At 43.6% G+C, this 10,195-nt stretch overlaps 1 protein-coding gene across 4 annotated transcripts in view; it reads right to left on the reverse strand.

Moving 5' to 3' along the window:
- SFMBT2 (Scm like with four mbt domains 2) overlaps positions 1–9,599 on the reverse strand; it is a 214,327-nt gene extending 204,728 nt beyond the window's left edge. For 2 of the 4 annotated variants that reach the window (XM_032773318.2, XM_032773316.2), the window contains exon 1: positions 9,461–9,599. The gene's annotated coding sequence lies outside the window, so the exon portion shown is untranslated. The remainder of the gene's footprint in view (positions 1–9,460) is intronic. The other 2 variants (XM_075063858.1, XM_075063851.1) reach the window with 2 other exon arrangements.
- Between the last annotated feature and the right edge of the window lie 596 nt (positions 9,600–10,195).

The raw sequence follows: 10,195 nt of genomic DNA on the forward strand, positions 1-10,195 counted from the left end.
TAAGGAATGGTGTCCCTGGCCTCTGTTTGTCAGAGGGTGGAGATGGATGGCAGGAGAGAGATCACTTGATCATTACCTGTTAGGTTCACTCCCTCTGGGGCATCTGGCATTGGCCACTGTCGGTAGACAGATACTGGGCTAGATGGACCTTTGGTTCACCCGGTACAGCCACTCTTATGTTAACTTCCTGCATTACACAAGCTACTGAATTTTACCCAATAATTTCCAATGGAGGGAATTACTCTTCCCTATTAAGTAAATATACACTATCCAGAGACCAATAACCTGTGGTTGAACTAGATATTGTAACTTTTACTCGTGTGAGTAGTTCTTTCCTATACCAGTCACTCCACTGACACTAGTGGGACTAATCATGTGACCAAGGATTAGTTGTCTGAGTAAGGACTGCAAAGTTCGGGCGCTTGGCTCATTTCTAAGTGGCTTCACATTCAGTCTAAGTTGTCATTTTAATGTCCTTTTTATTTTTTTGGCTACTGGTTAATTTTATAGGTTTCATTTTTTATTATTAAAAATATGAGATGGTATAAATACACTCTTCAAAATTGTCCTTGAAGGGATATTTTGTTAACATCCCAAATTTGGGTTTTGTAAAAGCCCAATATTAGTAGAAATATTTCTGTGATTTTTTTTAGAGGTCTGTGAAACAGTCTTTTGTTTGCATTTCTATATTCCCCCGCAGGGTATGCCAGAACCAGCGCCAGCTCATCTGAGGCCCTCAGCAGGAATATTTTGTCCCCCACACACAACCACCACCACCACGTGAATAGTGAGCCCCTTTGAGCCGCTCAGGGCCCTAAGCAATGGCTTAGTCTGCTTATGCCTAGCGCCAGCTCTGGGGTCTGCCACTCAAACACCTGTACCACTGAGCCAGTAATACATGAGATCCAGAAAATGAAATTGAGTAGAAACGTTCTGTAGAGCAAAGTGAAACTGACTTGCCTATTTGTATTGCCCAAGTCTGAGTAAAGTGCAAAGAGTAAACATGCAGTGCAGAAACCTGAGCGAGGTTTTTAAATTATTTAAATAATATACAGAATGTTACCCCAAGAAATGTGACAATGTCATAGCGATGGACAATTATACTACAGCAATGTAATCACCACAAGGTTTGTAAATTGTATTACTATTGTAAGCTGCAGCATTTAGACCCTTGCTGCCTCAGTGTAGGTTTTTGTTTGTTTTAAAGGGTAACATGAGTAATGAACATTTTATTTTTTAAAATGGCCTCTCTCTACACACACGCGTCATCTCTTCACTTCATCTAGAACACAGCTGTTAAGATCACCTTCCATGCCTGTCATTTTTGACACCCCCCACTCTTTGAATTGCTCCCCTGACTCTCCCTCCTCCACTACATCAAGTTTCAACAACTTCTCCTCCTCCTCTTCCAACCCTGCCCTTTTCATGTCTTATGTCCTCCCCAATGTTCTGCCCCACCAGCAATACCAGCCTCAATATCTCATTCATCTGCCTCTCACTAAAATATCTTCAAAACACCAGCCTGCATACCCCTCCTCAGCTGGTCTACGAGGCCCTCTCTTAATTTGGTTCACTTCTGTTGTGACACTCACATGAAATTAACCAACTAAGATAGTCATTGAAAAGATATTGTCTCTAGTATATCATGCCATTGACTCATCCTCACTGACTAACTACATAATCCTACTTCAGGGGTTCTCAAATTGGGGGTCGGGACCCCTCAGGGGGTCACAAAGTTATTACATGGGGGGTCACAAGCTGTCAACCTCCACCCCAAATCCTGTGTGCCTCCAGCATTTATAATGGTATTCAATATATAAAAAAAGTTTTTAATTTAAGGGGGGGGGGGTCGCACTCAGAGACTTGCTATGGGAAAGGGGTCACCAGTAAAAAAAAGTTTGAGAGCCACTTTCCTACTTACACTACCTATCTTCCGTCCTCATCGCCTCCCTGCTGCAGTTTCCTTCTCATTACATTGTGTCTAATGTTAGTTTGTAAGCTCTTCGGGGCAAAGGTCATGATTGCTTTCTGATTTAGGAGGCACCCGGCACACTTTTGGGCTGACTAACTGATTGAAATAGTACCAATGAGAGTTTTGACTGACTAGATACTTGTGTGGCTCATGAGCATTGTATCCGAGTGCCAAAAGGCATTCACTTTTCTAGCAGCAAGACAGGGATCATACTGTTTAAAACATTACTTTGAGTGGCAACAGTGTGCTTAACACTATACAAGCCGTGGAATGAAAACTGCCCAGGGTCTAAGAGCTCACTGTCCCACTGACGGAAGAAAAAAGATGGGATGCTCAGAATAAGGAATAGTTTAGCTTTAGATTGATGTTATCCTTTCAGTGGTATTGGACCTAGTGCTTACTACTGGTGCAGCAGCGATAGAAGGAGATTACTGCGTTGTCCTTAACACCTCCTCTTGGTATCAAGTTATAAAGAAGAAAAAAATCTTATATGCCACCTTTGGAAACAGATATGTCAACAAAAGACTCACTTCCTCTAAAGGAAAATGCAAACTAGGAGGACTGAAGGTTAAAAATACAGCTCAGTTCCACATGCTCTTGAACTCTTGAAATCTCTATGTCCTTTCAGCAGTTAGCAACATTGATCGCTATGATTCAGAACTCTTCTGGGACTCAGTTACATCTGATTAGATAACAATGGGCTGGCATTACTTTTTTCCTCCCATCTCTGCAGGCTTTTAATTTTCATACAAAACACACAGATATCACCATTTTCTATCCTTTTGCAGGTGCTAACACGATATATAGCCAACAAAGGCTTGTAAATAGACATGAAATACTGTCCTGTTACATTATTTCTAGCACAGCAGTCATATATACTCTTGGTACTATTTTAACTATGGGTACTTTACAAAGTTTAAATAAACGATACTGTAATAAAAAGCCATTAGCCCAACAGATCAATAGCTGCTTACAACCATGGCCTGCCTATACAACCATTTATAATGCCTTCTACGGATGTTCTTGCATCCATCTGGAACATATACTAGTGTGCAACATGCTTATAACATCTATCATTTATAAATGTATTCTTAATATTAAAGTGTGATCATTGGTTTCACTCTAATATCAAATGTACTCTCTACAAAACAGCAAACGAATAGTGTCTTATTTACAAGAAAATCTCTAGATATCATTTGTTCAAATCTATTTAAATGCAATTTCATTTACTAAGTGTTCACACTGAGAATCCATCTTATCATAAAAAAGTTATTAGACCTACTCTATTATTAGCATAAAAGTTATTAGCTTTGTTAGAACAGTCCCTCCACCTCCTTCAATTCAGGGTATATGATCTATTTAAAAAAGTCTCTTCAGATATGTCAAGTCTCACTCATTGGGTGAGAGATTCACTCATTAGCCCGCCATCTCACTTTCACACATATTCCTAAACTTATCTCATGCATTTTGAGTAAATAGCTAAAGATTTAAAAGATTTTTACTCAGGTGCTGAAAGAGACAAACAGTGTTTGTAGATTTGGTCACAAAACAGGTTGTACAAAAGCTAGAAGCGCAAAGGGAATATTAGTCCTCTTGCAAAACAAAGTTCTTTTGCACAGCCAGAGCATTTTATGCTAGCGCAGCCAACTATGCATGAGAGACGCTCCCTTGGAATGATGAAATGTTAACAATGGCAGCATTTGTGAAGGTTGAGATTTGAGGAAACTGCACTTAAGCACTTTGTTGGCAGATACCAGCACATGTTCAATCTCTCTCCACCCGAGATAGAGAAGCTGCAAGAGGAGTTTGTTGATTGCCAGTTGAGGCAGAAAACAGGTATGTATGGGATGAGGCAGCACTACAGACTGACAGAGATAGCACTAATGTGCAATATAGGATGGACGCTGTATGGTCATATCTTAGCAATGTCAAAAGCCCTAGTGGTTTTACGTTCCCATTCCAGGATTTCCAGGCTTAGCTTAGTTTTTCTCATCTCCTGCATTTGAGTGAGTGAGTGTTGAGTCTTGTTCAAAAGAATAAGACACCATTCAGAGCACACCTCGGACTAGACACTGCACTCTATTATCTACTTGAAGCTCGAAATCCTGAGCCATGTTTCATGTTTGAGCCACCAAAAGAAGTTATAAAAACAGCAAAAGGGCCATTTGGCACTAAAACAAAGCACACGACTAAAATATGAAACCAAATTACATATTAAAAGAAATGTGGAATCTGAATCTTTTATCTATGGTTAGTTTCAAATTAATTAAATGTAATTACTTTGTTTATTTTTACATTCACGTAATGTCCTGTTTTAATTATTTAATTTTAATATATTTTGCATTTATTTATTTTGGAATCCGTTTATTTTAGTTTACTGTAAATGTCATATGAGTAATATACAAACCAAATATTTGTACTGTATTTTTCAAATGGATGATCACTATGACAACATGATATGCAAACCAAACATATTGTTATATTGATAAAACAGTTTTCTTTTTAATTAGGTTTCTATGAAAAGTTTATTTCCGAATATTTGTCTTGTCCTGTCCACTGACTGTGTGCCTCAACCAGGGGTTATCATCTCTGGTCCTCAGGGATCTCCAACCATCCAGGTTTTTGTTCCAACTAGCAAATCATTTTTATTAAAATCCACTTGTTTGAATTGCATATAGAATTCTCACGTGCCCTAGACTTTAGTATGAATTAGGATATTTAAGAGTTGCATATGCAGTATTAAGCAGTGTACATTTTAAAACAAACTATTAAATGCCGGTTGGATTAAAAACCTGGACTATTGAATGTCACCAAGGAACAAAGATGAGAATCTCAGTCATAAGCAATGACCTAAAACACCACCTAGAAAGTCTCACTCTTTGGTCTTGAAACTCACTCTTTGGAGCTGTAAATCTCACTCTTACGGACAGCCAACACTTGGCATCGCTGATCTTATAAATTAACCACATTCCTGTTCATCTGAGCAGCAACCCAATTCATTCACCTATAGAAAGCAAACCACAGTGAAGCAATCAAACAACAGCAACAAAGACATCCCCTGAGCGGAAACAGAGAAGCCTTCTCTAGCCCTGTTACATTTGAGCCCTCTTTACCTAATGAAGAGGTGACAATTGCCAAGATTGGATAAAAATGCTACTTGATTCTGTTTGCTCACTGTATCTTAGCTTCTGCTCAATAAAGATGGGTTAGTTAATAATAATCACATTATACACATGTCCACAGCTGCTTCAAAAAAAGGTCACCCTATAACCTATTTCTCTTTGCTGCTGAAGGGAGCTGGCATCAGTGCTCTGCCTCCTTTAGGTGAGAAGAGATCAGCTTTATATGAATGTTTGCTAGAGCCACCTGGGTCATTACATTGCCATTGCCTCGGCTCTATATTTCATTTTGCTCCTCTCTGCAGTAAACCTCCCAAGAACCCACCTGCAGCCTGACAACCTCCACACAGACATTTGTGGTGATGTACTGCAAGACACCGACAAGGGGGTGGAAGGGCAACAGAAGTGCAATAGGGTGTGATGGACACAGACAATAAACTTCACATCCAAGGCTAGAAAACTGAAAGGCTTTGTACGGAACAAACACAAACTCACAATAGGGATCAGTGTGGGGTGTGTGTGTGATCATGTGGACAGGATCAAAGATCATATCACACCATAGTGAGGCCCTCTATTCTGTGGTTCTTACTCAGACAAAGCTCCCAGACAAGTCAATGGGCATTTTACCTTAGCAAGGGGAGGGATAGCTCAGTGGTTTGAGCATTCACCTGCTAAACCCAGAGTTATGAGTTCAGTCCTTGAGAGAGCCACTTGGGGATCTGAGGCAAAAATCAATACTTGGTCCTGCTAGTGATGGCAGGGGGCTGGACTCAATGATCTTTCAGGGTCCCTTCCAGTCCTGAGATAGAGCGCAGTGTCATTTTACCTATTATCTACCCAACAGGATACTTGTCAGGCGGTAACTCCAGAAGCTGTCAAACAACACTTTGACTAGATCTGGGGTTCTCAAACTAGGGGTCAGGAGGTTATTACATGGGGGGGCATAAGCTGTCAGCCTCCAACCCTGCTTTGCTCCAGCATTTATAATAGTGTTAAATATATATATATAAAAAAAGTGTTTTTAATGTATAAGGGGGGGGGGTCACACTCAGAGGCTTGCTGTGTGAAATGAGTCACCAGTACAAAGTCTGAGAACCCCTGGACTAGCTGAAGAAAATAATACACTGACAATGTGTTTCACAGTTACCATCTACTGCAGGAGAACAGTGGCACCTGCGTGTATTTCCCCCACCCCCACTTGGGGACCATTTCAGAACCTAAAAAGTGGCAAGCAGGCAAAATGCAACATAGAGGATTTGCATGCGCATGTTTATTCTAACCAAAGGGAACAGGAGGAGAGCTCAGATAATTGGCAAGGACATTTCAGGAGAAATTAAATCTTCCCAAAGAAAATTCTTACACTTTTTCTTCCAGTCCAATTACCACTGAAGGCAATTCCCCCCCTCCCCCCAGCATCCCAGTTCAGCGCTTATCCTCGCAAGGAAGAATGTTTGAGGCTCTTACAGTCCCAAAAAATACTTCCAAGATCTCCCTCCCCTTCTCTCTTGGGAACCCATTAGCTGAGGGAACTGAACGAGTAGCCAAGCAAAGCTCATCCTCCATCCAAACATAAAGCACCATACAGTGCTTTGGGAGAAAGCGGCCCCTTTAAATGAAGAACCTCTTGATGTGTTTCTTTATTGCCTCAGCAGAAAGAGATGGATTTTGCACAGAGGATTCTGCTTGCATGGCAGATCGGTCGGTGGAGGCAGGGTCTGGAGCTTGCAATGCCTCCGGGCTCAGTCCTTTCCTCCTACACACCACACACACAGTCAAGGGGCTACACCTCGGCTGCGATCACCTGATCTCCTTGCACGGTACAGTTGCATCCATCCACGATACACTATGGATACATAACACTCGAAATCCCCCGATCTCGGGGATTTAGAGTTAATTCTCAAACGTGTCATGAGCCACGTGAGTGCAAGGGAGGTGGTCCCCTCTGAATTCGCAGTTTGCAAGGAAAGAGCCATTTTAGGCCGGGTTTAAATTCTTTTCATGGGATCCTCTGAAGCCAAAGGGGAAGGGAGACTGCCACCGTACTGGCTGGACTGCGATCCCGCACAGGTCTCCCTCCCGGCTTGCTCTCAGCCCGTTTATCAGGAGACACCGTCGGGGGGCGGGGGAGTTGCTTTTCTGCGGAGCTGCCAGCTCTCGCCGCTCCCAAGCGTTTCCAGAGCGCCACAGGGAGGCAAAGCGGATTGGGAAGGACGGAGCTTCAAAGCCGCGGCATCGGGCCGGGCGGGGGGCTTGTCAATGCACCGATCTCTTGCCACGCCGTCCAGACCGGAGTGGATTCATTCACGCGGCGCCGCAACTGCGCGCCCTTCATCCAGCGGCGGGTTCACTTGACACCAGCCCGCAGCGCCGCGCCACTGAAGTTGACCAGAGATCGCCAGATCCGGATCGCCTCGTCCCCAACTCTGGGAGTCGAAGCGTCAGGCAGCAAAACTTGTGTGGACGCGGGGGGGAGAAGCAGTGGTTTGCAAAAGGGGACCTCTGTTGGCGTCGCAACACAGAAGACACCGTCTCTTATTAATCACGGGTGCTGTCCCGCTAGCAAGCATCGCGGGTTGTGAATCGCAACTCTAAGGCATAGAGCAAAATTAGACCCCAGATCTCTCTCCTCCCCCCTTCCCCTCTCTTAAAACGATGATCCCTTCTCATTAGTGCCCACGCGGATAGGGTGCGGTGCTTTCCTTTCCCCCAGTGGCCTCAACCACGCCGCAGACGGTTGGCCGAAAAAAAAGTTGAACATCAAACAACGGCAACCAAAAATGTTGCCTGGACTGAAACAAGGAAGTTTCTCTGGTATTTCCACCAGCCTGCCTCCTCCACTCCCCCTGCCCGCCTGGAAATGCATTTCAAATTAGGAACGAGGAAAGAGGACGCACAACTCCTTCCTCCAAACCACTTCTCTGCCCCCCTCCAAAGTCTCCGATTTGCATGCTCCGTAGACTACAGGTTCACGTTTGGATCCTTGCTTTGTAAAGGCTCCCTGGGCAAAGAGAAATTTTATTGCAACGTGCCTCGTCCTCTGAGGATAAACGATTAAACAGCCAAATCTCCACGCAGCTAGATGTACAGAGCTTTTTCATCCCCGATTATTAACAAAAAACAACAGAAGAACACCGCACCGGTTCACTGCAGCTAGCTGATCCGAAAAGGCTTGCCAGCAGAGCTGCCAGAAGCTCCGAAAGATTGTCTCATCCTAGGACTCGCCTCGTTTTAATGTTAAATAAATTATTGTTGTGTCTCCCCGCATTTATTTTTCATTGCCTGTCTGCAGTTTGGGCATTTAAAGCAACCTCGTTTGGTGCCAGAGTCCAGGTCCTCTTTTGATGGTTTCTCCCGAGCGCACTCTCTCTCTCTCACACGCACACCCCGCACACACTTTGGTTGCTCTGCCTTGTGTGATGTACTTTTCACACCACTAAGTCTGGCAGTCGAAAAAACTGGGACATGATCCCCACTCTATTTCCCGTCTAATTTGCTAAAGCACCTCCCTGGGCAACAAAGCAGAGTTGAATCAAACACGTAGCACCCCAAGTTTTATTCTCCTCCCCATCTCTAAATGTTTATTTTCAGTTTTTAAAGGTACCTTACCCCGCCATGTTGAAACTGACAAGCTTTATAAATATTCATTTACCGCAGTTCTCTAGCTCTATAGAAAAAAAATATATCTGGATCAGGGCTGGGAAATGTGGCATCTCATCCTCTTTCAAGCTTTTAAAAACCGCACACACATTTTGTATTTTCTGCCAATTTAAAAACACCGCCCCCCCCACACACACATACACAAAATAACTCTCTTACGAGATAGAGCAGTCTAGTAAATTCGAAAGGCGGTCACATGAGCTTATATCAGGAAAGCACCAAATGACAGGATATTACTTTAAAAAAAGAGTGAGGGTGTGCATGTATCTAAAATGTGGCACGCTCCAAAAGGAAAAAAAATCCCCCTGGCAACCCCCCAAAAAACTGCATGCGATGAATGGCACATGCATTGCAAACCCTGCCCAAGACAACTCTCCAATGCATTGCAAAAGAAAGGCGATCACACTATTTTAAAAAAAAAAAAAAGGCACCCTGAGTGCAGGTATCTAGAATCGAGTCTCTAGATCTGTACGTTCAAGCGCTGCCAGGGACACGCCGAGCCAACCACTTTGCAACAACTTGCTCGCTTAAATTTTTAAGAAAAACACGCCAGCTTTTTTTTTTTCACCCTCTGTCCAAGCTTTTTTTTTTTCCGCCTTTTAATAAACCTGAACATAAAGCTCCCCTGTCCACCCAGCGGCTCAAACACGATCGCCTCTGGCAGATCAAAACTTCGGCCGCTTAAGGGAATACGCCTGGCGCGCTGTCTTACCTGGGTGAAGTTTTCCCCCCCAGCGTCTAAAATGGCAAAGACCCTTCAGCTCAGTTCAGAAGAGGCGATCCGTCTCCCTCTCTCACTTACTACAGACTCATTCCAATATGGCATCCTCGCACTGCGCATGCCTGCCACTCTTTTTAGATTATATTTTTGCAGCCAACTCCTTCAATGACCTTTTCCAGCCGTTGCAAGGTTTTCTTTGCCAATTATAGTGGGTTGCAATCCCGCCTCCCACCCACCCCCAAAGATTGCAATCACGGGGTGCAATAAATTCAATTAGCTGGGGAGAGGGCTAGGCTTAAGAGAAACTCTACGTGAGGGGCAATTGACAAGGGAAAAAATTAACTAGCTTCTACTCCATACACACACACCCCCCGATGTGTCCTGGTTAGTTTAGATTATTACACACTTGTCTGCAACTGAAGTGGGCTGTGCTGCACAGGATGGATTTTGTGCAGGGCACTGCTAAAACAGCAAATTAAGTAGATCTGTGTTACCCTCCCGCTCCTTTCCCACCCTTGCCCCTTTATTTTAGGATTGCTTGCTCCATTATTCCTTGCAATGAAACTTGCAGCCAGATCTAGGATAGATGCGTGCCCAGCTGCATGGATAAAAGGGAATTTAATCAGATCGCCGCGCCTCCACGTGTCTCCCAGGCTTTGACATGACCCTATGTATGATCCGTTGCAAAAACAGCACGCTACGAGCCCCGAGAGCTTCGTTAGAGGA

This window comes from Chelonoidis abingdonii, chromosome 1 (assembly GCF_003597395.2).
Source record: "Chelonoidis abingdonii isolate Lonesome George chromosome 1, CheloAbing_2.0, whole genome shotgun sequence".
Taxonomy (NCBI): domain Eukaryota; kingdom Metazoa; phylum Chordata; order Testudines; family Testudinidae; genus Chelonoidis; species Chelonoidis abingdonii.